Source organism: Chiloscyllium plagiosum, unplaced genomic scaffold (genome assembly GCF_037043375.1).
Source record: "Chiloscyllium plagiosum isolate Xiang-an unplaced genomic scaffold, Cpla_swu_hap1 HiC_scaffold_41, whole genome shotgun sequence".
NCBI classification, from domain to species: domain Eukaryota; kingdom Metazoa; phylum Chordata; class Chondrichthyes; order Orectolobiformes; family Hemiscylliidae; genus Chiloscyllium; species Chiloscyllium plagiosum.
The window spans coordinates 9,757,440-9,782,189 of NW_028270179.1; positions in this window are offsets into that span (position 1 = coordinate 9,757,440).

Consider the following 24,750-nt stretch of genomic DNA (forward strand, 5'->3'; position numbering starts at 1 on the left):
AGTATAAAAGAAAGAAACGACTCAGGGATTTCTGCAGCCGGAAGAAGAAAAACACCAACGACCACAACTGCTTCAATTTCCTGCAACTTATATTATAACAGAATTCAAGATGTGGTGAGCTTTTCTGGCTTTTTGCGTGAGTTACCAGAGTGGTCCACAACCGTGTCAAAACAGTGCAGATCAGCAAGATTAGGACTATGCTGTGAGAGCACTCATAATAGTAAAACATGTATTTGTTCTTTCTATAGACAGAATCATTTTCAGCAGAAAGCAGGTGGAGGAAGGGACAGAAAAGAAATCTCTGCGGGTGGAATGCCCGATCTATGCGATGGAGACCTTAAGAAATCCAGGAGTCCAACATTGTTGATAAGAGAACTTTACCATAAATCTGGAAATGGTGAACAATGACATGTATAGCGCAGCATCAGCAGCAAGTATATAACATTTGTGGAATGATTACAGGCGAACAGCTGTATTCACAACAATGCTCAACTGAAGGAAGTTATGTCACGTACAGTTTGAAGTATCAAACAAACTGCTTCAAAGCGCAAATCTATCGTAAAATTTATAAAGAATTTGTGGGGCTATGTGTAGTGTGCCTGTTTCTACAACATGCTATGTGATAATCACTTTTCAGGATAAAAATTTGCAATAAGGAGCGTTACGTTTTCCACCATTGGAAGAATTTCCGTATGACAGAGTAAGAGTATAATAACACACGAATAGAAGCGAGTTTTGATAACCTCTATCCATCAATAATCTTGGGAAAATCTAATTTAACAACATAATAGTAATTGTTAGAGCACCTCAACAGGTTTGGTGCAATCTGTCGGAAGCAAGTAGCGTTCGTGTTTCGAGTCGTTCACTAGGACTGTTCTGGTGAAGGGAACATTCTTCCCACAGTTGCTGCCAGACCTGAGTTTTTCCAGCAACTTCTATTTGTGTTCCAGCATCTGCAGGTCTTTGTTTTCTTCTAGAATCTCACTGAACTGACCATTAGAGGAGAATGTATGAGGTGTGTGGTGCGCCATCAACTTGGAGATCGGCAAAGAATTATCACAAAATTTATGGGAAAATTCTATTCTGATTACACTCATACGGACTATGCACAATTGTAATCAATGTGCAGCGGGCAGACAGAATAAAACATGAAATAAAACCGAGTTTGACATCACGAATACAGATGTATTTCATTTCAGCAATTGAAAAATGAAAGTAAATAGATATTTCACGCCATTCTTTATCTCCTCTCTGAACTTTCTCTGAGTTAGTGTGTAAATGCACGTGTTGGTGCATGAACTCAAGAGCCGGAGCATGAATCCAATCTGTTGGGCAACATACACGGGATCACTAAGATTTTTGTTTGTATAATTAAAGTTTCGAACTGACCAGTTTAACGAATGTACAACATATGTTATACAGAACAGCATGAAATTGGAGGACAAAACGAAGAGTAAAAGTGTGGATTTCCTTCGATTCTTCATTTCAGGGTCAAAGTCGTTTTGCTTTTACTCATGACCACGGAGACCCTTCCGGAGTCGATTGGCTGTTATAATGTTTCTGACAGTCAGAGCGTTAAAGACCAAAATGCACAGGATTGGAATCAGAGGCGTTAGGAGACTGTCAATCCATTCATACACTGTCCAAAACATTGAAGTGAAATAGTCAGGTGTCTGCTTGCAAAACATGGCACATTGCTAATGATTATTGAAGGAACAAAAACAAAGTACCACGTAATGGACCTGAAACAACTAACAATGCTCACAGTTGCAATCAGCACGTTTACTGTTTTCTTGGTGCAGTATTTTGGTTTAAGCTTGTGGCAACAGATGGCCACAGAGCGATCAAAAGTAAAAGCAACTGTGGACCAAACAGAACAATCGAGGGCCGCAAGAGACAAGACGACTCTTAGCGAGTACACAGGAGTAATGAACAGGAAAGTGATTGGGAAGTGAATGTTGTTGATTCGGTTCAATAAAACATTAAAAATGACGAGCAGTAGATCCACTGCTGACATTGCCACTAGGTACTGAGTGATGCATACAGAAAGTCCACAGTTCCCTCGTTTCAAAACGACAATTGCCATTAAGTTAACTGCAGAAATTGGAATTAAAGATCAGCAATTTAGTAGCAGAACGTATTGTCCCAATGATCGTCCCATCACAAAAATAGTTTTTTAAAAATTTATTTTGAAGTGCACAACAATGTAGAAGCTGTCAGTTACTTATCGCCTGCATCCAGAATAACAATTTTTCATATAATATTTACAGACAATAGATTCAAGGTATCAGAATCTGGATGAGCTATAACAGACGGAAATAAACCGAACAATTCGAGTGAACAGAACGCATATGCAAGGAACTGAAACATTTTACATGTTAAATGTGATCACATCATTATTCACTGAACCAGGTTTCCTATTTTTATTCTTAAGCGAAGGAATTTTATTTTTAAAAAAGGTGCTAATGTGTGCAGTGTGCACAGACTCTACCATGGTAATTGAAAGACAGACATCACAAGAACACTGACTGGAAGGTTCTGAAGGATTGGATCGGGTGCCGTTAATGCTGTCAGACACCGTCCCTAACTAGTATACTTCAATAGGAAGAATCAGCTTAGGTTTTGATTATCTTTTATTCTCATTGAAAGCTATGCATTAGCAGATGTTGCACCATTGCTCTTTTGGTATCTAAAATCTCCTGCTGGCACAGCAGAACTCCTATAATATTATTCCACTGCTATTGGACAATGCAAATATTTAGCATTGAAGTAATAGTCAGGGTGTTTTGCTGTACCAGCAGGAGAGTTTAGATACTAAAAGTACAATGCTGCAAAACATAATCAGACAATGGCGAATAATCTTAAAGAGAATTGAGTATTGGCTGTGACTGAAAAGCAGTTATGGTTGCAAGTATCCTCTGATCGATAATAAATAGCGCTCATTCTGCTTACATCCCGGCCATAAATTGATCCGATGGTTGCTTCCTAGCCCTTTCGTTTCCCTTCCTGTTTAAATTTCTGCAGAATTCTTAGCGGCTGTTGTCGTCAGGGAACGATCAAAGGTGTTGATAGGGTGTATTCATAAAGCTAATTCAATGTTCATGTATAAAAGAGACGTTAATGCTTTACTTATTTTACGGCACGAGACGATGGCGAAAGAATAATTTTCAAAATAGAATTTGATTTTCAGATACCTCGGTTTTGTACACATGTTCCTTTCCTGCAGACCACATATTGATCAATTCTGATCTATATTTCAAATTAAAGTAATGATGTAATTGCGGAGCTATAAACGGCATTGCTCCACAAAGCTGTTCAAAAATCTGTTTTATGGTATTGCGAGTGTTTTAATGCAGCAAAAAATGCACAAAATTCGAAGCTCTAATTTCCCATAAATGTTATCCTCTTCTATAACATTCATTCAGAAACACAAATGGGCATTGAACATAGAACACAGAACAAGACAGCGCAGAACAGGCCCTTCCGCCCTCGATGTTGCGCTGACCTATGAACTAATCTAAGCCCATCTACCTTCACCCATGCAATTATCATCCATATCCTAATGCAAGGAGTGTTTAAAAAAACCCTACTGTAGCTGAGTTACCAACATTGGCAGACATGGAATTCCATTCCCTTACTACTGGTCGAGTATAGAACCTGCCACTGACATCTGTCTACAATGCATCAACCCTCAATTTGCAGCTATGCCCCTTCATAAATGCCGACGTCATCATCCAAGGAAAAAAAGACTCTCACTCTTCACCCTATGTAATCCTCTGATCAACTTGTATGTCTCTATTAAATCTGCTCTTAGCCTGCTTCTCGACAATGAGAACAGACCCAATTCGCTCAGCCTTTCTACATAAGACCATCCCTCCAGACCAGGCAACATCCTGGTAAATCTTCTCTGCACCTTTCCTAATGCTTCCATATCCTTCCAGTAACGGGGAGACCGGAACTCTACACAAAATTCCAATTGAGGTCGCACTAGAGTTTTGTACAGTTGCAGAATGACATCACGGCTCACGAACTCAATATTTCTACCAATAAACCCCTGACACACCGTACGCCTTCTCAACAGCACGAACAACCTGGGCTCTAACTGGATCTGTGCACATGGACACAAACATCCCCCTGGACATCCACAATGCCAACAATCTTTCCACTGACCCAGTATTCTGCCTTCCCGTTATTCTGCGCAAAGTGAATCACCACACATTTATCTGCAATGAACTCCATTTGCCACTTCTCAGCCCAATTCTGCAGTTTATCCAAGTGCCGTTGCAACCTGCAATATTCTGGCACACTATCCATCACTCCTTCGACTTTAGTGTCATCTGAAAACTTACGAACCCACCCACTTGCGTCCAAGTTATTTATACAAATGACAAACAGCAGTGGTCCGAAAACAAATATTTGTGGCCCACAACTAGTAACCGTACTCCAGGCTGAACATTTTCCAGCAACCATCACTCGTTCTCCTCTTACAGAAAGCCAGTTTTTAATCCAAACTGCTAACTCACGCTCAATCTATATACTCCGCATTTTCTCCAAACGCCTACCATGTGGAACTTTATCAAAGTCTTTGCTTAAGTCCATGTACATCACGTCATCTGCCCTACCCTCATCCAATCAAATTGTTGCTTGCAAGATGATTAAAAATCCTATCTCTTATAATTTTTTAAAAACGTTTCCTACAGCTGGGAATTTGTATTGCAGACGTTTCGTCCCCTGTCTAGGTGACATCCTCAGTGCTTGGGAGCCTCCTGTGAAGCGCTTCTGTGATGTTTCCTCCGGCATTGACAGTGATTTGTATCTGCTGCTTCCGGTCGTCAGTTCCAGCTGTTCGCTGTAGTGGCCACTATATTGGATCCAGGTCGATGTGCTTATTGATTGAATCTGTCGATGAGTGCCATGCTTCTCGGAATTCCCTGGCTGTTCTCTGTTTGGCTTGTCCTATAATAGTAGTGTTGTCCCAGTCGAACCCATGTTGCTTGTCATCTGAGTGTGTGGCAACGAAGGATAGCTGGTCGTGTCGTTTCGTGGCTAGTTGGTGTTCATGGATGCGGATCATTAGCTGTCTTCCTGTTTGTCCTGTGTAGTGTTTTGTGCAGTCCTTGCATAGGATTTTGTACACTACATTGGTTTTGCTCATGCTGGGTATCGGGTCCTTTGTCCAGGTGAGTTGTTGTTCTGAGAGTGGCTGTTGGTTTGTGTGCTGTTATGAGTCCTAGTAGTCGCAGTAGTCTGGCTGTCAGTTCGGAAATAGTCTTGATGTGTGGTAGTGTGGCGAGTCCTCGTTCCGTTGTCTTTCCCTTAGGCACCTGTTGATGAAATTGCGCGGGTATCCGTTTTTGGCGAATACATTGTATAAGTGTTCTTCTTCCTCTTTTTACAGTTCTGGTGTACTGCAGTGTGTTGTGGCCCTTTTGAACAGAGTCTTGATGCAAGTTCTTTTGTGTGTGTTGGGGTGGTTGCTTTCGTAGTTTAGGACTTGGTCTGTGTGTGTGGCTTTCCTGTATACCTTTGTGGTGAATTCTCCATTCGGTGTTCTCTGTACCATCATGTCTAGAAATGGGAGTTGGTTGTCCTTTTCTTTCTCTCTAGTGAATTGGACTCCTGTGATTGTGGCGTTGATGATCCGGTGTATGTTCTCTATTTCTGTGTTTTTAATGATTACACAGGTTTCCTAGAGAATCCCCGATAAATACCATCTTGGAATTGTCTACTTTCACACCTTTGAAAATTACAAACCTCAATCCCTTCTAGTGCATTCGACCGCATCTCAGTCTTCTCCTTTGAGATATCCTCCTTTTCATGTGTCAAAACAGATGTGAATTGTTCATTTATCACCTGTCCGCTTCCACAGTGTCAACACACAACTTCTCACTTCCTTATTTGACTGGCCCTGTTCCTACCCTTGTCATCCTTTTATTCCTCACATACCTACAGAAAGCTTTCGGGTTCTCATTTATTCTACCTGATAAAGACAGCTCATGTCCCCTCCGTCCTCTTCTTAAAACTCCCTTTAAATCCTTTCACGCTAAGTTGTAAATCTCCATTGCCTCATCTGAGCCATCTCGACTCACTGTCACATAATCCTCCCTCGTCTGCTACACGAAAGATACAATTTCTTTAGCAAACCAAGGTTTCCATTCTGTCTGACAGGGACATAGCTATCAAGGACTCGCTATATTTGTACCTTATACCAGCTCCACAATTCGCTTGTCCCCGTCCCCTGCACATCGTTACCCCATTCTGTGCCTCCAAAATCTTGCCTAATCGCATTGCAATTGTCCTTCCCCCATCTGTAACTCATGCCCGGTTCAAGTAAATACTGTCCTGTTTGCAGAGGTCCCACCTTCCCCAGAATGAGCGGCAATTGTCCAGACAACTGAAACCCTCCCTCATGCACCATCACTGCAGCCACGTGTTCAGCTTACATCTCTCCCTCTTCTTCACCTCGCCATCAAGGGACACGGATAACAAACCAGAAATAACAGTTCTGTTTATTCTAGCTGTCAGTGTCCACCCTAGCTCCCTGAAATCCTGCCTTACACCCTATCCCTCTTTCCATCTATGTCGTTGGTACCTATGTAGACCACGACTTTGGGCTGGCCCCCCTCTCCCTTCAAGAGACCAAGACACGTTCTCAGACATCACGGACTCTGTCTTTGTTGTGGAAGAATCACTCAATATACTATAAAAAATTACCAGAAGACGAAGAAAATCCTTCAGGTAATTAAATTTTTACTTTTGCAAAATCAAACCTGTGGGAGCCAGCAAATGTCTTCCCTGACTCCCCACTGTTTCTTTGTTCTCCTCCAGTTTAAACTATTTGTTGGTCCCGCGCTTATCCAATAAAATTAGCATAGCCAATCACGCTTTGTCTTTCTAAGCTAATCACCGCCTGCCACACGGGTTCCTTCCGTCACACTTAACCTATCCCATTAATACACCATCACCTTTAGCATTTTCTCATGTCCCGGTGATTTATCTAATCAATCACAATGCCTCACGATTATCTGTTACTGAAGCTCTGTAACATGATACTGGGCATACCTTACAACACTAAGTGAACTATATTACTGCCACAAGAACTTCCATAGCACCTGGGAGGCAACACAACAACCGTGAGCTTCTTTCATTCCCAACAAACCTTCTATCTGACCATCTAACTATTGGTTCCCAAATGACTAACACTCTCCTCCTTTCCCCCTTTTCTTCTATGCAACAGGGATGGACTCTTTGCATGTCACCTGCACCAAATGCATACCGTTGGTAACTCGTCCCCTCAACATTATCCAAAACGGTACACTTGTTGTTCAGGGGAATGATCACAGGGGTTCCCTGCACTGATTATTTTTCTCCTTTTTCACAGTTACACTGCTTTCTTGGTGCCTCGGAGTGACTACTTCCCTGTAACTCTTTGCTATCACAGACTCTGCCTCCCGAATGATCCGAAGTTCATCCAGCTGCCACTCCAGTTGCCAAACGCGGTCTTGGAGTAGCAAGAGTTGGGTGCACTTCCTGCAGCTGCACATGATTGGGATACTAATATCGTCCCTCACCTCAAACATCATGCAGGAGTAACATTCCTTTCCATGCGCGACCATCCCTGAAAACTCCTTATCAGAAAGTAAAACAGCAAGAGAAGTTTACCTGATGTGTCCCTGCTGTTAAAGGCTAGAGGAGGTGAATGGGTGGGAAGCCCGGCAAGTGTAGGGTCCCGTGTTAAGAAAACACTCGCTTATTTCGCTGAGGGTTTAAAAACTCCCCCCTTTCCAAGAAACCTCTGCTCTCCGATATCAGGGATATAAAGATTTAAGTTGGTGGCTCAGATTTGCCGGAAGAACCCTGATCCAAGCTCCCGCTCTTCCTACTGCCGTAAACAGAAATGGAGGGCTCCTAAAATGAGTTAAGGTCGGAAATATTTAAATTAGTGATTCGCCTTTCCTGCAGGCCTGTAGTCCAATCTCACACTTTTCCCGCTGCTGGAAAAAGAAATAGCAATGAACACTAATGAGTACGTCCATGCCTATCGGCGTTCTTAATACCATGCAGCCTTGAATATCACTTGAAAGAATACAAGCTAACGTATTTGAACCATTCATGCAAATTGCACTTGACGGTGCAATACGTCGTGGCTCTTCAGTGATTCATTTTTCAGTCAAGGTTTGCAGACACACTCGAACACACAGCAATCTGAATAAAACGTTGAAGCTGGTAATATCTGATTCGCAGTTAATCTATTTTATGGAAAAGTTAAGATCATTGCAAAGGTTCTGGATTAAACCCGAACGTTAATTGAAACAACGCAATCTTGGCACTCAGAATGTGGAACAATGTCAAGGATGGGGATAGCTTTGCGCAGCTGAAATCTACTCATGGTACTAGGATACTGATTAAGATGTCTGTCTCGTAGGAATGCGTAAAATAAAATACGATCCTGTGAAAATGTCTACTTACTATCAACTTTTTTAGTTTAGGCATATTTCATATGTCAATAGCAAACAATGAAGCCAGTCAATTCAATGCCGACCGTTCCCAAGACATTATACATGCCAGGAAACAAAGTGAAGCTTATTTTATAGTAGTCCTTCAAATGATTACGTGAAAACATTTTACTTGAAAGGAAATTTCTGTTATGTTGTTTTTTTTTATTGAAAATGATAACATGCGGCATTTGAGGATCACAAAGATGCAAAATTAATTGCAATAAAGACGTAAGGAACAAAATCGTCTGTCTAAATCTCCATTGGAAACATTTCAAATGCTAATAAGAAAACTTGCAAAATCGAATATTTGACGAAATAACACAAAACAAATGCACATAGTTTACAATACACGACAGGCTTCATCACGAACCACGTGTAAACTTGTTTGTAAGGTGCCCCACCGATCCAAAGCCTTATCAGTGATACCAATAGCTGTGAACACTGGGTAGCAAAATCTTTCTCTAAAAGTTTATTGGAAACTCTATTATCTGTATGAAATATCTGATTTCATGTTACTTGGTGATTACAGGTGATGAATTAACAATGCAAATTCAACACAGCCAATATTTGTATATTTGAGTAACCTCTAGTGATGGAATTATTCTGTTTCCCTAATGAATAATATCTATATTTCAGAAATTGTGAGGGAACCCTGTCTTAAATGTCAAAATCCGGACATAATTCAATCGAATTTGAGAAAATTTGCGTCACGTTTTGAATTTTCATAAGGAGATAGGACGGGTGGAAGTATAAATATAAAGCTGTGTAATATTTTAGACATCTCCGTTAATGACTGAGGTCAGGCTGTAACTCTAAATGATTATCACAGAATGCCCTAATCCGCTGAAACTCATACTCCCTGATGTGGCGACAAACCCTAAAACCTCAGCAGGTGCACACTGTGTGTGTCAATGTCACTACTGATACACATCTTACTACTGCTGCATGTTGTTTTGTTTCAGTTGAGTTCTAATGTCCCCAAAGTTGAGACTTTTTTGCATAATATGCTTTTGATTCCCGGAAATATTTGGTCGAAACATATTAAACATTGAACAAATTATTTGCATTTAAATCTGAACAAATTTTATGATTTGATCGTCTATCTTTGCTGACAACCTCCACTTAGCCGAACCGCACCCCATCTACTGCAACTGTAAAACTACCTAGTTAATTTCAAAAATTAGCAGTAATTTGAGGTCACCAAAGAAGCATAGTCTGCATCACTAGGTATATTTGGATCTGAAAGGAAAGTTTCGCCCGATACTCTGAGAAGTTATCGACCCAGAACATTATATCAGTAAGGAGGCAATGTCCTGTCTTTCTTATTGAAACAAATTGTCCAAAATAGCAACCAATCCAAAGAAATTACGAATTATTGCTTTCTGTATTTGTCATTATGAAACTACAAACATTTGAGAGTGAGCTATGAATAGTTATCAAAATATCAGTTTTGGATGACATTGTAACAGTGTGAGCTACACCTAGGGGGTTGTGAGATTGAAATAACACGGAGACGTTCACATCGATATCAAACTATTCTATAAATCCGAAATTCACTTCATTGAGTGACGTGAATATCTAAACACATATCTGACCACAATTAAAGACGTAGTTGTGTGTCATCTTAATCTACTTGTGTCATATTTTAGTCAATCTATAATCATGAAACACAATTGTGAACTTTCCACTGTCTTCTTTCACAACACCTAATCATATTTATCTCAATAGTCACATGCCGGCTGGTAAAAAAAAACTTGTATCTACATCTGTTTGAAAACAATCTTTCATTTCACTCCCTTGACAAGTTACAGATAAAAATGCTGCTGGAAGACCATGTTGATCCATTATTTCCAGATGTTCAATGGAGAAATCGAAAACTAAAAATGCAAAGTTGAACATGATTGACAGCCCAATTTTCCTGAAATGGTATTTAGAATCTGGCTCTTGACAACACTACCGAATGCTTAAGTTTTGTATTAATTTTAACATATTAATTGTTGCATGAGGTCCGTTTACATTTATTCTTTTAAAAGAAAAAATACTGTTGCGGTGTTTAAGTAACTCCAGGATGATACAACGACATGACGCTATCATTACCTTGATGACATCTCAACAGTTCCTAAAGCAGCCACAAGAAATGCATGCGATATTGATATCAAGACGATTTCTCAGTCAACCTATTGCTTTTGAGTCAGCTCTCGGATTGACGAAGAAACGTTATGTGCGTGAGCTTGTGATAGCTGCAGAGTATTGTGGAACCGTCAGTGAGAATTCTATATTCTTATGTAGTCTGAAAGGGCTTAATGAGGTAGATGGAGATTGTCCGTGATTCTCTTTCACTTTAATTTCCCGTGTACTAATATTTGGTCCACTCAGTGAAATGAGACTTGATTTTACTATTAGTTACAAAACTACTTTAGTTCTTTTGGACAACTAAATGTTCCTTTGCTCAGCCATTATGTCAGGAACCATGTGGCATGAGCAGAACAGAAGGTGAGTACCTGTGTGTAGTAGTTTATTGTGAAATTGCCATTTAATGCCATTGTCGACGCCAAGTTCTATTTTTTTTCCAACGAGTAGGCATATTGTATTGAAAGGTTGTGTGGCTCATCATCCTTGAGGTGAACACAAAACATCTGCCAGATTTTCTGTATTTAGGCTGCATACAAGAGTTGAACATCAGTGAGCCAAATTGCCAAAGTAAATACCTCTTTCTGTATGTTAAGACATCAGTATTATTTGTGTGAATTTGTTCGGGAGCATAGTCACCGAACGTCAAGTGTTTCAGCAACTGCTTAATATTACATAGAGTGAATCCATGTTGATACAAGACGAGCTGATACAGCCTATTCTCATCAGATGGCTTTCTTTTCCCAACTTTCCACTGAATAACCATTTTCAAATTCGCTCCAATGCATATTGATTATTACATGAGAGTAAATGTACACGATATGTGAACTGATTTACGCCACCCCTACTACGATTGCATGTTCATGTGTGATAAATAAGTCACATTGATGCAGGAACAGGCAGTTGATAATGGGCATTCGATTTTGGCAATGGAACAATTGCTGATTTTTTAGAAATCATATTTCCAAACAACATCTTTAAAGACGATATAATCGGAATATAGGTTGTAAAAATAGGAAAAGGATTAGAAACTGGTTATTAAGACTTTCAAGCCTGCTATATCATTCAGAAATATCATGGCTGGTTTAGGAATAATCTCAAATCCGCAACCTGCTCACCTGGAAACAACTTGATTATAGCCCGTCGCTTAAAAAGAACCTATTGGTTTTCCAGCGTCACAATATTTGAGCGGAATGAATGTATTGTTGAATTTCAAAATGTTCAAAGAGACTGCTTCAATAATTTGTTTCAAGGAACAATTCACAATTTTTTGCATCCCTGTGAGAAACAGAAAATAATACCTTCTCATTAATATTGTCAATGGGCAACCAGTGATGTTAAACAATGACCTCTGCATTCTCCCATTCCGGATGCATTGCTATTTAAATCGATTGCAGCTTGTTTTTTTTATCTCAACGATAAAAACCGAGACAGTCCCTTCTCGCTTCATATAAATACACTCTCTCCATTTCGTACTCGTAATCGAGGGAATACTCCCTAAACTGAATGAGAATCATCCGCTCCAATGCATATTGGGGACCGTGTAACTCAAAAGGCGGTCTCACGAGCAGAACTGGAATGTAACCTCCTTATTTTTGCATTCAGTACTCACTTTACGTCATTGAGGATATATGTATTTTACTTTTGCTTTTGCAATTCTGGATCCAATTTGCGTGGTTTGGCACGGAGATTTAAAAACATATGACGTATCTTTATTCCTAATTTTGTTTCCATTAATGAATCTTCTTTTTCCATTTCGGGTTGTGTTATTTCTCATTCAGTTATTTCTCTTAATTGTTGTCAAATGCCTTGTTGTCAAATGACATTTATGAAAACCGGATTTTACTGCAGCCCTTTATTTGGAATTATTGACATTTTCTCAGCATTTTTAACACTCACATTTATTTCAAGGATGGATATACAAACGTTTCTGTCATGAAGTTTCACTCGAACCCTCCTTGGGATGATTGCATTTCCTTAGGAGGGAGATTGATCCGATTCAGTGTATCTTCATTCTCATGGAATTCCAAGGCAAGATATTGGCAAGCCTAAACTGCTAGTATAACTGAAGGATGACTCTCAGTGTGACGGAGACAAAAACAAATATCGGAAGCCCAGCTGCTTTTTCATGATTATTTCTTTCCCCTTTTATGAATTTTGGTTTGGAGTTCTGATTCGAAAAATTTAACTAAAAGTGACATTTGGACTCTGGGTAACGCGATGTGTTGAAAGCAAAAATAATTAAATAAGCATTTTTGTAATCGTTAGGTCAAGCCTGTAAATGAATTGCAAGTTGATTCCCAATCAAAAGGTTCTTTCCATGTTTCACCATCTTTCACCGGACAGCAGAAGTTGACTGTTCACGATGCCAGTCCCTGGGAATTCACTCCAGCGGGTCTTGAAAAAAACACCAATGTCCAAGTAGATAAGAGATGATGAAAGGGAACTGGGACCTCGTAAGGAAGTCACTCGGACTGCCAGTAAGTAGTCAAAGTATGAATTGCGTACAGGACTGCGTTTTATGAGAAGCAATCTGTGCTTTTGTGTTTCACTAAAAAAAAGGTTTGGATACATTTGGATTGGTTATTCCAAAAGTTTGGTTTTGAACCTCTGCGGTCAATTCTGGGGCTTAATGAATGTTTTAATTTTATCGTGACATGAATATAAAATCATGATTCCCACAGAATGGAGACAGGCCATTTGACCGAAACTGGTCGAGGATGACCAAAATTTCCAGTCATGTTATGTCCGTTTCCCCAAGCCTAATGCGAAACCTACTAATCCTTTCCTTTTCATGTATTCGTCCAAATGCCTATTAAATGTTTTTTATGTTCCAACGTCAACGACTGGCAGCTCATTCCATATACGCATCACTGTCTGTGTGAAAAAGGTGCCCTCAGGTTTCCTTTCATTCTTTCCCCTCTATTCTCAAAATGGTGCCCTCTCGTCCTTGATTCCTTCACCAAGGCGAGAAACAACATCCCCTCTATCCTTACCTCTAATGATCTTATTCATCTCTATCAGGACCTCTCTCATTTTTCAGATCTTCAGTCAATCATTCTCTCAACTTATGAAGGTACCAAGAATCATTTGGATCTTTGTATGCATCATATTCTTTCATATTCCAAAGTTAATTGACACACTCCCTCGGAATTATCTCAGGTTTTTTAATCTCTGAAGATTGCTTGAATCTTATTGTTCGCTGTATTTCGCTTAGACTTCCCACTGTCGAAATTATATATTTTATAATGCAAAAGACAGTTAATTTTAACAATTGGAATAAGATTTTTGTGGTAAACTTAGATATGATGATTAAAGTTAAATAACACAATTTCTTTTCTTACTTTTTTGTTCCTAATTGGCCATGAACAATTGATTTGATCAGAGAGTATAAGGACTTTTTTTTTTCTAAATTGCATGAACATTCACATACAGGCGTCTATGTTGGAGTTTAATTAATTTCCATGGAGGAACTATTCACTACAGAGTAACTGTAACTATTGTACTGTTTGCTACTTAGTGACTTAATAAGCTGTATCTTGCCTCTGATTGTCATTCATTTGGTGCGACAATCATTCTGTTATGAGTAAAACTGGGAATATTCACTTGTATGTTTCACAGGCATGCTCTTATCAAAACTGCCTGAATGGCGTGCACACGTCCTAATTTGCTTGTGTTGGAGGAGCTCGTAGCAAAGGTGCTTTTAATTTCTTTACTTAAACACTGGAACAGATTGTTCGACTTGATAATCTACTGTTATAATCTTGATCTTAATGCAATGGCAGGCTGCCTTTCTCTGTTTATTGGCAATATTTTGTTGGCAATCTTGAGTCTTTTGCTATAAGCAGGTACTGCCACAGCAACGATCTCCATACCTATTTTCAAATTAACATCGACGCATTCAATCACTCACACACGTTCACACACTGTGACAAACTCACAAATGCACCTAAACTGTTATACTCGTTGAAATACAGAGCACTCCAGCATGGTCAAATATCCATTGGTCAACGTGGTCTGTGCCAACCAAATTGTTTAGTCTTTCTAATGCGCTTTACCTGTATGTGCCTCATATACTTCTAATCCTTTCCAGTCCATGTATTTGTTCAAATACCTTATAAATGTTGCCAACGTACCCGCATCAGTATTTAATTCTGCTGGGATCTTTCTTTGCCCAAGTCTATTCAAATCAAGCTACACCAGTTTAGATCCCCGCATGGGAGTCCCCAGACTGTTTCAACACGGGGTATACCCTCCTGCTTAATTTAAACAAGCAACAAAGAAAATATTTATCTTGTGCAGTAATCTGTGAAAATTCGAGATTCCAAGAACTATTTATAGTAAAAAATAGCAACTTTAATTGTGAAAAAGTAACACAGAATAATTAACTAAGAAATATTTGTAGCTCCTTCTTCTCAAGTATCTTTTGCAACCCTTCTACAATACTAGTCTAATAAAGACCCTGGCAAAGATTTTTAAAGTTTCATACTTTCCAAACCAGCCAGATATCGAATCATCTCTTTTGATTTTCCTTTGTCTTCCTTTCTTCTTAATGATTTCTGTTTCACAGGTTACTGTTCGATAAAGGTGCCTTTAAGAGAGGTATTCTCCAGGCAGTCTGCAGTTGCTGGTGGCTTGGCAGTTCTCCTCCCAACTGTGCAGTTTGCCGGTCTTATATGTGCAAAGCATCGGAATGCGTCATTGAATTTTTGGATTGTCAGCATACTAAATTCAAACTTGATTAGAGTTTGGCATTTTTGGGGGTTTAATTCAATCTGACTGGCCTAATTTGAATCTGGTTTGTCATTTCCAGGCAACCAGTTACATTAGCTACTGGGCTAAATGTTTCGTTGCATCTTGTTCAGAACACTTGGTGCTGTCAGTCGCTCTGCTAGCTTTTACCTCTGTTAAATGTATAGTGCACCCACGTCTTCGTAACATATGGGATCCACGGAGTTTTAGCCAGTTAGATACAAAATTAGTCTAATAAGAGAAGACAGACCATGGTAGTAAAATATGATTGTTAAAACTGAAGGCCTTTGAACAGCGATGTCCTGTAAGAATCAGTACCTGTCCACACTTATTCGTTATTTGTACGAACGACTTCCTTGTGAGTTCAGGATTCAGATATGGTATGCGTGCGAATGTCATAAAAAGAATAGTACAGCGGACCATGAATATAATATCAAAGACTACAAAGAGATTTTGAAGAACTGGGTGAATGGGCAGAGGAATGGCAAATGGAGTTTAGTATAGATATATGTGAGTTGTGTACTTTGGCAAAAAAAAAAGCCAGAGCAAGACTTACACAGTTCGTGGCAGTGTTCTGAGCATGTTGTTACATGAGAAAATCTAAAGGTAGAGGCACATTTTCCTTTGAAATTGGAGTCACGCGTTCACATTGTAGTGAATAAAATATTTGTCATGCTTACTTTCATTGGTTAGCCATGATATGGAGGTGCTGGTGTTGCATTTGGAGTACAAGGTCTGACGATTACCAAATTACAGACCAACAGGTTTATTTGAACTGACACTTTACTTGACGAAGGGGCAGCACTGAAAAGCTTGTGATGACAAATTAACCTGTTGGACTAAGACCTGGTGTCGTCCGACTTCTAACTTCATGGGCTGTCTTTGTGAGACGTTGTTTCGGCATTGTGGGACATTGGTGAAGACGTCTTTTGGCATGCTGCGAGCAATTATGGTTACCCATAGTAGGGAGCATGTCATTGTTTGGAAGGGGAGAAAAAAGCATTTCTAAGTACCCAGAATGCAGGTTTTGAAGTCTGCGAGCATGGATCGGCTGGGACATCTTTCTTCCTTTGAGCGTAGAGGGCTAAGTGGAAAAGTTCTAGAGATTCATGAAACAATGAGCGAAATAGATAAGGTGAATAGCGGATGATGTTAAGGCCGAGCAGTGGAGTCTAACATTAGAGGTCAAATAGTTTAAGGTGAGAGGGGTAGGTTTTAAAAAGGACCAGAGGGGCAATTGTTTCGCACAGATTGTGTAGGGTATATATGGATTGAACTGCCACGGAAGAGGGGGAGGCTGGTACAATTACAACTTTTAAAACACATTTGATCATGAACATAGAGAAGAACCGTTTTGAGTCATATCCATCAAATGCAGGCAAATGGAATCAGTTCAGTTTAGGGAACCTAGGAAGCATGGGTAAATTGGAGTGAAGGGTGTGTTTCCATGCTGAATTAGTCGAAGCATTATACGGTAAACAATTGGTTTCATTTTGTTTCCAATTAACTGTTTGTATCAGTTCCATTACTTTCATTCATGGCACGTCTTGTTTTTATTTCCTGTTTATTTCCTTGTTCAATCAAAATTTACTTTGACCCGAGAAGGCTCACACTTCTGACATTCAATCTCTCCTGTCTTCCACCCCGTCACATTCCTCCCTTTTGATCTTGCCCCAGCCCAGCCCTTGCTCAATTCCTGCTACGTCTCTAATTTGTTCCTTTACTGACGAGAAACCACGGACTCAAAACTTTGTTTCTCTCTCTCTACGCAAATACTGCGTGGTCGGATAGGCTTTTCTCCAACGGTTTCTGTCTTTGTTTGAGATCTTGTTGCAGGCTGCACTGCACATGGATAATTTTCTCGTAGCAACTGTTTACGAAAATGGACAAGATGTAGATGAATCATAAAACTGTTTCCGCTGCTTCCAGTGGTCAGACAGAATCTCGTAAGAAAATCATGCAATTGAAAAGAATTGAAAAATGTGTGCAACGTGACAACGCGTTATATGTTTCTCTCCAAGTGGTTCACCTCTCCCGCAGCAGCAAAGTGTTCATGAAATAAAGGTAACCTTTTGACCTTCACTGCTTAATGCATCGTTCCTTTTTAACTGTGACGCATATTCTAGTTGGAATCTTCACATTTTCTCAGTTGTTTAGAACAATGTTTTGCTGAATGGTCAATACCCGAAACCTTCTGAGGACACTCCCTGTAAGGTACCATTTTCCTAACTACCTTAAACCATGCAGTACCTTGAGCATCCTGAAAATCTACTTACTGCAAACTGATTTATTGTGTTCATCATGATATGAATTGGTATTTGATGACACTTTGTCACTTAACTTCATGAAATAAAATCAGTTTTATATTAATACATTGAATAACGAAACAATAAGAACACAGATATGTGAGAAGAAATATTCATTCTCCAGCCATGGCAGATAATGGAATTTGACTTTTAATACAAATTTAAAACATAGACCAGTGATGACCATGGAATTATTGTCAGTTGATGGTAAAACCATCTTGCTTACTAATACTCTTCAGCAAAGGAAATCTGTCATACTCACATGGTCTGGTCTAGTATGACTCCCAAACCACAACAGTGTATTTGACTCACAACTACCCTCTGAAATGGCCGAGCACGCTATTCAGTTAAACCAACCTCTACGAGTCTCAAAGACATGAAACTTGACGGATCATCTACCATCGACCTCAGCACCAGAAACTACAGCTGCAGAAACAGGCGTTAAGACACTGCAAGTTCCTCCTGACTAACACCTGAGGGCTAGTGCCAAAATTCCGAGGTTGCTCACGGATTAATCAAGTAACAGCCTGACATAGTCATCCCAGGAATAATATTCAAAAAGGAAGAGATAGAGATGACCGTCACCATCTCTGGATATGTCATATCTCACCGACAGGACATACCCAGCAGAGGTGGTAGCTCTGTGCTTTACAGTTGGAAGGAAGTTTCCCTCACAGTAGTTGGCATTGAATTCAAATTCTATGCAGTCTTGTGGCTTTAGGTTTAACATGCACGGAAATCGACAAATGGTTGGAGACAATGGATGCTGCAAAAACTGTAAGAACATTCTTTCAATTTTACAGAGGAGCTGTTCTCCACAACTTGACCTTCACAAACCCAGCTGCTTCAGTAATGTTACAATATTGACATCTACCCGACAGTGTAGAAAATCGTCCCAATCTGTCGTATATATAAAGAGCAAGACAAATCCATCTGAAACATTTCCCACCCCATTCGTCTACTGTTGATCGTCAGTAAAATAATGGAATAAGCCATCAACAGTCCTATCTAGCATCACCACCTCATCAATGACCTCCTTATTGACACCCACTTTATGTTCCACCAGGGCCACTCAATTCCTGACCTCATGATCACATTGATTCCAATGTCAGCAAAAGGGCTGAATTCCAGAGGGGAAGTGCGACTCACAGCTCTGACATAAAAGTCGCAATGGACCAAATGTGGCATCACAGAGCCCTCGCAAAGCTGGAAACAATCTGTTTCAGCGGGAGCAATCTCCAGTGGTTAGAGTCATACCTCGCGCAGCAGGAAGACGAGCATTTTTGTCGGCAGTCAATCATTGCAGCTGCAGTACATCTCTGCACGAGTTCCTCAAGGTAATGTCTTCTGCCCAACCAGCTTAACCAGCGTCATCAATGACCTTCTCTCCCTCACATGGTCAGATGTGGGATACTCGCCGATAATTGCACAAATTCCCAGCACCGTTTACTAATCCTCAGGTATTGAAGCATTCCATGTTTAAATGCAACAACATCCAGACAATATCCAGGCTTGGGATGATAAGTGGCATGCAAAATTTCTGCCACTGAAATGACAGGCTATGACCAGCACCGACAAGAGGGAATCTAATACACTGCCCTCAACTAACCTAGACATTTTCAAGGCATTGAATCCAAAACTATGCAAATTCCTAGACTAATAATTAATCAGTAACTCAATTTCACACACCATGCAAACACAATGGCAATAAGAACAGGTCATTATTTGGGAATACTACAGCGAGTAACTCATCTCATGGGTCCCATAAACTATCCAACAGCTACATGGCACAAATCAGATGTGCGATGAAATGTTCCCGATTTGTCTGGATGAGAGCAGTCCCAACAAAATTGAAGTAGCATGACACCATTCAGAACGAAACAACCCAGATGATTTGTATCGCATCCATATGTATCCACTCTCTTCATCACTAAAGCTCAGTAGTACCAGTGTGTGCCATCTAAAATATACGCTGCAGAAATTCAACAAAGATCTTCAGACAGCTCCTGCTTCATACCACTTCCACCAAAAGCACAAGGACAGCAGCCAAATCAGAACACTGCCACGATCACGTTTCTCTCCAACCCACTCACCATCTGATTTGGAAGTATGTCCTTGTTGCTTCACTGTCACTGGGTCAAAATCCAACAATTCCCTAACTGATGGCAGTTTGGGTCCACGTACTGCAGGTGGAGTGACACCGTTACACAGGCAACTCATCATTATCCCCCCAAGGGCAACTAGGGGCTGGCAATAAATGCAAACCAGCTAGCAACTTCCACATTCCAGAATCGAGGTTTTTAAAAAAAGGACTTCGTGATATTCCCCTGAGGGAATACCCCGCTAGGACAATCCTGGGAGTAATAATTGATCAGTAACTCAACTGGACTCACCGCATAAACACAATGACTACAACAACAGGTCAGTTTGGCCTGGAGGACATAGTTAGCAGAAAGACTATACTGAAAACAAGAACATGCTGGATATCATTGTGGGGTTCAGACACCATTTCTGGAGAGATAGAACACTAATGCTTCGCGTCTAGGACTTCATCAGAGAATCATGAAAGGGAAATCCCGTACTCTATTATTTGGAGGGTGTAGTTAAGTTCGTGGGTGCAGGTTGCTACTGGAGAAAAAATATCAATAGTTGAGATTCGGTGATAAAATGAAAGAATTGCAGAGCAGTTGTGTGTCTCGTGCCAGACTGAAAAGGGTATAAAATGGGAGGGGATAGGAGGACACGATGCTAATCTAAAATAAAGGGAAAAATATGAACTCCAAGGTTTGTTTTTACATCACTGCTTCCCATGACCATATGATTAAGTCATCCCCGATCTTTCATATCTGGGCAGAAAATATATGATGACATAGGTCTGTTATTGGGATAAAAAAACAGAATATCTTTGGAATACGTGAACATAAGGGAAGATTAGTTGGATGTTTTCAACGTGCATGGGCATCGTGATAATTTTATTTTGGATGTCGTTACCAAAATCATCATTTCAACGTCCCTTATCAACATTTTTGACATTGCACTGAGTTCAGTTGTTTACACTCTTAAAATTACGTGCAACAAATTGTTTTCACTGACCCATCGAAGTGGATGCAATCTGAATATTAAGGGCGGTTAAAAAAATCAGATCTTTGTGTTTTGTTAGTGGTTCCGAAAATATTAAAAACATCCATGGTGAAGTCTCTATCTCGAGTCACGTAAAATGGTCTTGTTGCGTTCATGCTGGCCCTCAGTACATATTCGCAATTCTGTTTGGACACAGACGTTTCTGAGTTGACAGAAATTGGACATGGTATATGACTGAGTTGATAAGGGATCTCGGCTGTTGCAGAAACATTTTTGCAAGAATTATGTCAAGAAATTTGTCTCGCGTGCAGAAATATGGAGAAAACGTGGACTGCAGATTTTGGAGATCTGAGTCGAATAGTTTGATTCTGGAAAAGCGTAAAGGATCAGGCTGCATCGGAGGAGCAGAGTAATGGACGTTTCGAGGCTAATCCTTTCATCAAGGGGGCTGAAAGGTAAGTGGGAGTGACGTGGGTTTGTGGGCGAAAGAGGTTGTGTGGCATTCCACGTAACAATAGCAGAGAAGACCCTTTGAGACCTGATTTTAAACAGATCTTTGTTTTTTCAATGTGGAACATTTTGACGAGCATGTGTTAATCTACTGGCCAGACTGATCCATGCATTTCCCATTTGTACGAGGATGAGTATCAAAAGAACTGGAGATGTTGTAAATGACAAACAAAAATAGAAATTACTGGAACATCTCAACAGATCTGGCAGCATATGTGCCGTGAAGTCAGAGTCAGCATTTCTAACCGAGTGACCCTTCGTCTAAGTTTACTGCTGTGAGAAATTGTTTTAATACTTTGAACAGGTTTGGCCACCACATCAAATGATGTATGAGTTTCCATTCGAAGGGGTCTACAGGAGGTTTGCAAGTCTGATCCCAGGAACGAAGGTTTTACGAGAACAAGAGCAGTTGTGAGCTCTGGATCAGTACTTGATGGAGTTTAGAAGGATGACAGGGTAATCTCACCGAAAATACCAGAATATGGGTGACTTGGATGGAGTGGACGTGCAGAAGACAATTCCACTAATGGAATAAACGAGGACCTAACCACGCAATCCCAGAGTGAAGATTGGAGGACATTCTTTATCTGAATTTGTAGAACTCAACGCCAAAGGGACTGTCGACGCCAACTCATTCTGCGGCTTTAAAACATAGACAGATAGAGTCTTGATACTGAAAGGGATATAAGGTTATAGGGAGAAAGTACAAGAATGAAGTTGAAAAGCACATCAGCCATGAACGAATGGTGAGGCAGATTCGACGGGCCTTATAGCCTAATTCTGCAACTATATTTTATGTTTGGACACTGTGGAATCTTTCTGGACAGATTTAGGAGCCATTCAGTGCCCGATTCTCCATTGAAGGTGACAGCGACTGAGCAGCACTAAACTTGAAATCAATTCTTGTCAAGTCTTTATCATTGTTATTGTTCAGTGCACTGTTTTCGTTTGCTGACCTGAAATAATTCAGCTGTTTACTGTGAGTACTGATCTGAGAATAACTAACTTTTGATATTATCGTTACTAAATTGTGCAATCTGCGTGAGTACGCTGATGACAGAACTGAAGAAATAATTAAGTTATTCTCAGCTGAAGTGCATCTCAGTTTTACTTGATTTTAAAGATTAAAATATACTTTAGTATATAAAACGGGAAACTGACTTGTATATTTCTCACAGAATCATCAAGCAAACAGATAGATACAGTGACATTCTACGAATCGCAATATTCCAGACATTATCATCCCCATCTCTGAGGAAGTCCTGTCCTACTCGCGTCGCAGAACGAACAGAGGTGACAGTCAAAAGCGATTTGTCCCTGAAATGCTGATGATTGATGGTCAGCCCCTTAAAATGCCATGATATTAGGTTCAACACGGCCAAGAAAAACCTTGTGCTAATTAATATATATGGCTTCCCTCAATTCAGTCCTTCCCTATTTGACACAACATGAAGGGTGGAAAGGGCAGACAACATATTTTTGGTGCGTGGTTTTACTGTCCATCACCAACAGTGGCTCAGCAGCCTCAGTGCTCACGGATTTCGTTATTCGCGAATGGACAAAGCTGCTGGACAGTCACTGTGGCAGTTGGACAGGAAACCCAAAAAAGGAACCAAGACACTTGCTGCATCAACGCTAATCTGCATGGAACTGATGCATCACTCCATGTCTGTACCTGTTACACTGAACACGGCATGGTTCTTGCTGAGAGAAGTGTCATCTTCATATTTGTTGCTCCTCCATCATGGTCAGTGGCGCTACCTCTGTGCTAAATGGGAATGCCGTCATGTTGGCTAAATCACAATGTATCCATCTGGCACAGTGAGCCATCAGCAGCAGCAGAATCATACGTTTCAGGAATTGTACAGAAACTGCAAAGGTTCAGCATATCACCCACTTTATCAATCACAATAAAACAGGTAATCAACATATGAAAGGGTACAAACGGCTATTCAAACATCAGCACCAGACATTCCGAAACATGAGGAGATACCCTGGGGGAGCTATATAAATACTTGGATGTGAAAAAACTTAACACGCAACTGATAGACAGAGACAAACAAATCTACAACCAATTGATCGACATGACCTCTCGAGTACTGACATCTATTCTCGTGAAACGTGGTGGGCAATTGAACATGGGTCATCCTCAATGCTGGTGGAGAAAGTCCATTCATGCAATCGATTAGACTGAAGTATTTGAAGAAAAATAAATCAGTCAGAAATGCGGTGTCGACGATTCATCATGGCCTCTCTTGAATTCCACTGTGTCTTACATGCCAGTTTACAGTCAACGCAATTCGCTCTACTTGATATGCAACCGTCACTGCATACTGCAAAAACTACGATCCTGACAAATTCCAGAAATTCAACTGCAGTCGTCTGTTTCAGTACTTGCCAAACACTTCGCCAAGCTGTTCCAGCATAGCTACAATATTCACATGTACCTCATAATGTAGAAACGTAACCAGTTATCTCCTGTGTACATGAAACTTACCGAATCCATTTCGGCCATTCCAGTCCCTTCAGACTACACTCGATCATTTGTAAAGTTTAGGGAAGGTTCACAAACAGTGCCACCAAACAACACTTACTTCCCAATAGCCTGACCAGTGATGCTGCCGTGGAGTCCACCAGATCCTGACTTCATCACCTCTTTGGGCACAAAATAGACAAAAAGAGCTGAAATTAGGCTCGAGTTGATTGTAACTGCCCTTTAAATTGTTGTCCTGTTTAACTGTGTTTGGCATCAAAGAAATCCCAGAGAACTGGAATCAAAGGGAATCAGGAGGATGTTTCCACTGATGTTATGATATCTAGCGTAATTGCTCTCAAGACAGTTCTGAGTCTACCACATGGCTGTGGATCTGGGGCCGCATGTAGTCTATGGCATGTAAAGATGACAGTTTCCTTCTGCGAAGGATGTTAGTATACCACTTGGGCTATTTCAACCGTCGACAATGGATTAATGACCGTAATGAGATATTAAATGCCCGATTTTTACTGAATACAAGTTCCACTGTCTATCGTAGCAGGATATTAACTGGGTCTGTGCATTGAAAAAACAGTGGTGGCACTAGATACCTCTCCTCTCCCCATTATGATTGCTGGATGCCCAACGAACAACATTTTGGGGAGAGGCATTGACTGCAAGTTGAACAAGTGTTTTGCCTATCCTCATTAGGACTGAAAAACTGAGATTTTGGTAGCCCATCATCTTTCTTCGAAATTCGAACGTTAAACTGTGTTTTTCTTTAAAGATTAAATGCGACAATTACCAAGACATATGAAGGGACCCGAAAGAGACTTGCACAGCTGATACTGCTAACATTGCGAACAAACTGCCTTGAGCAAGTGAACAGGCCGTGCAGGTAAGGACTGAGGGTGAGGTGCAGAGGTTATGGCACATGATTCACTCACAGTGATTAGATAATGTTAGATTCCTGACAGTGTGTTAACGTGGACCTTGGGCC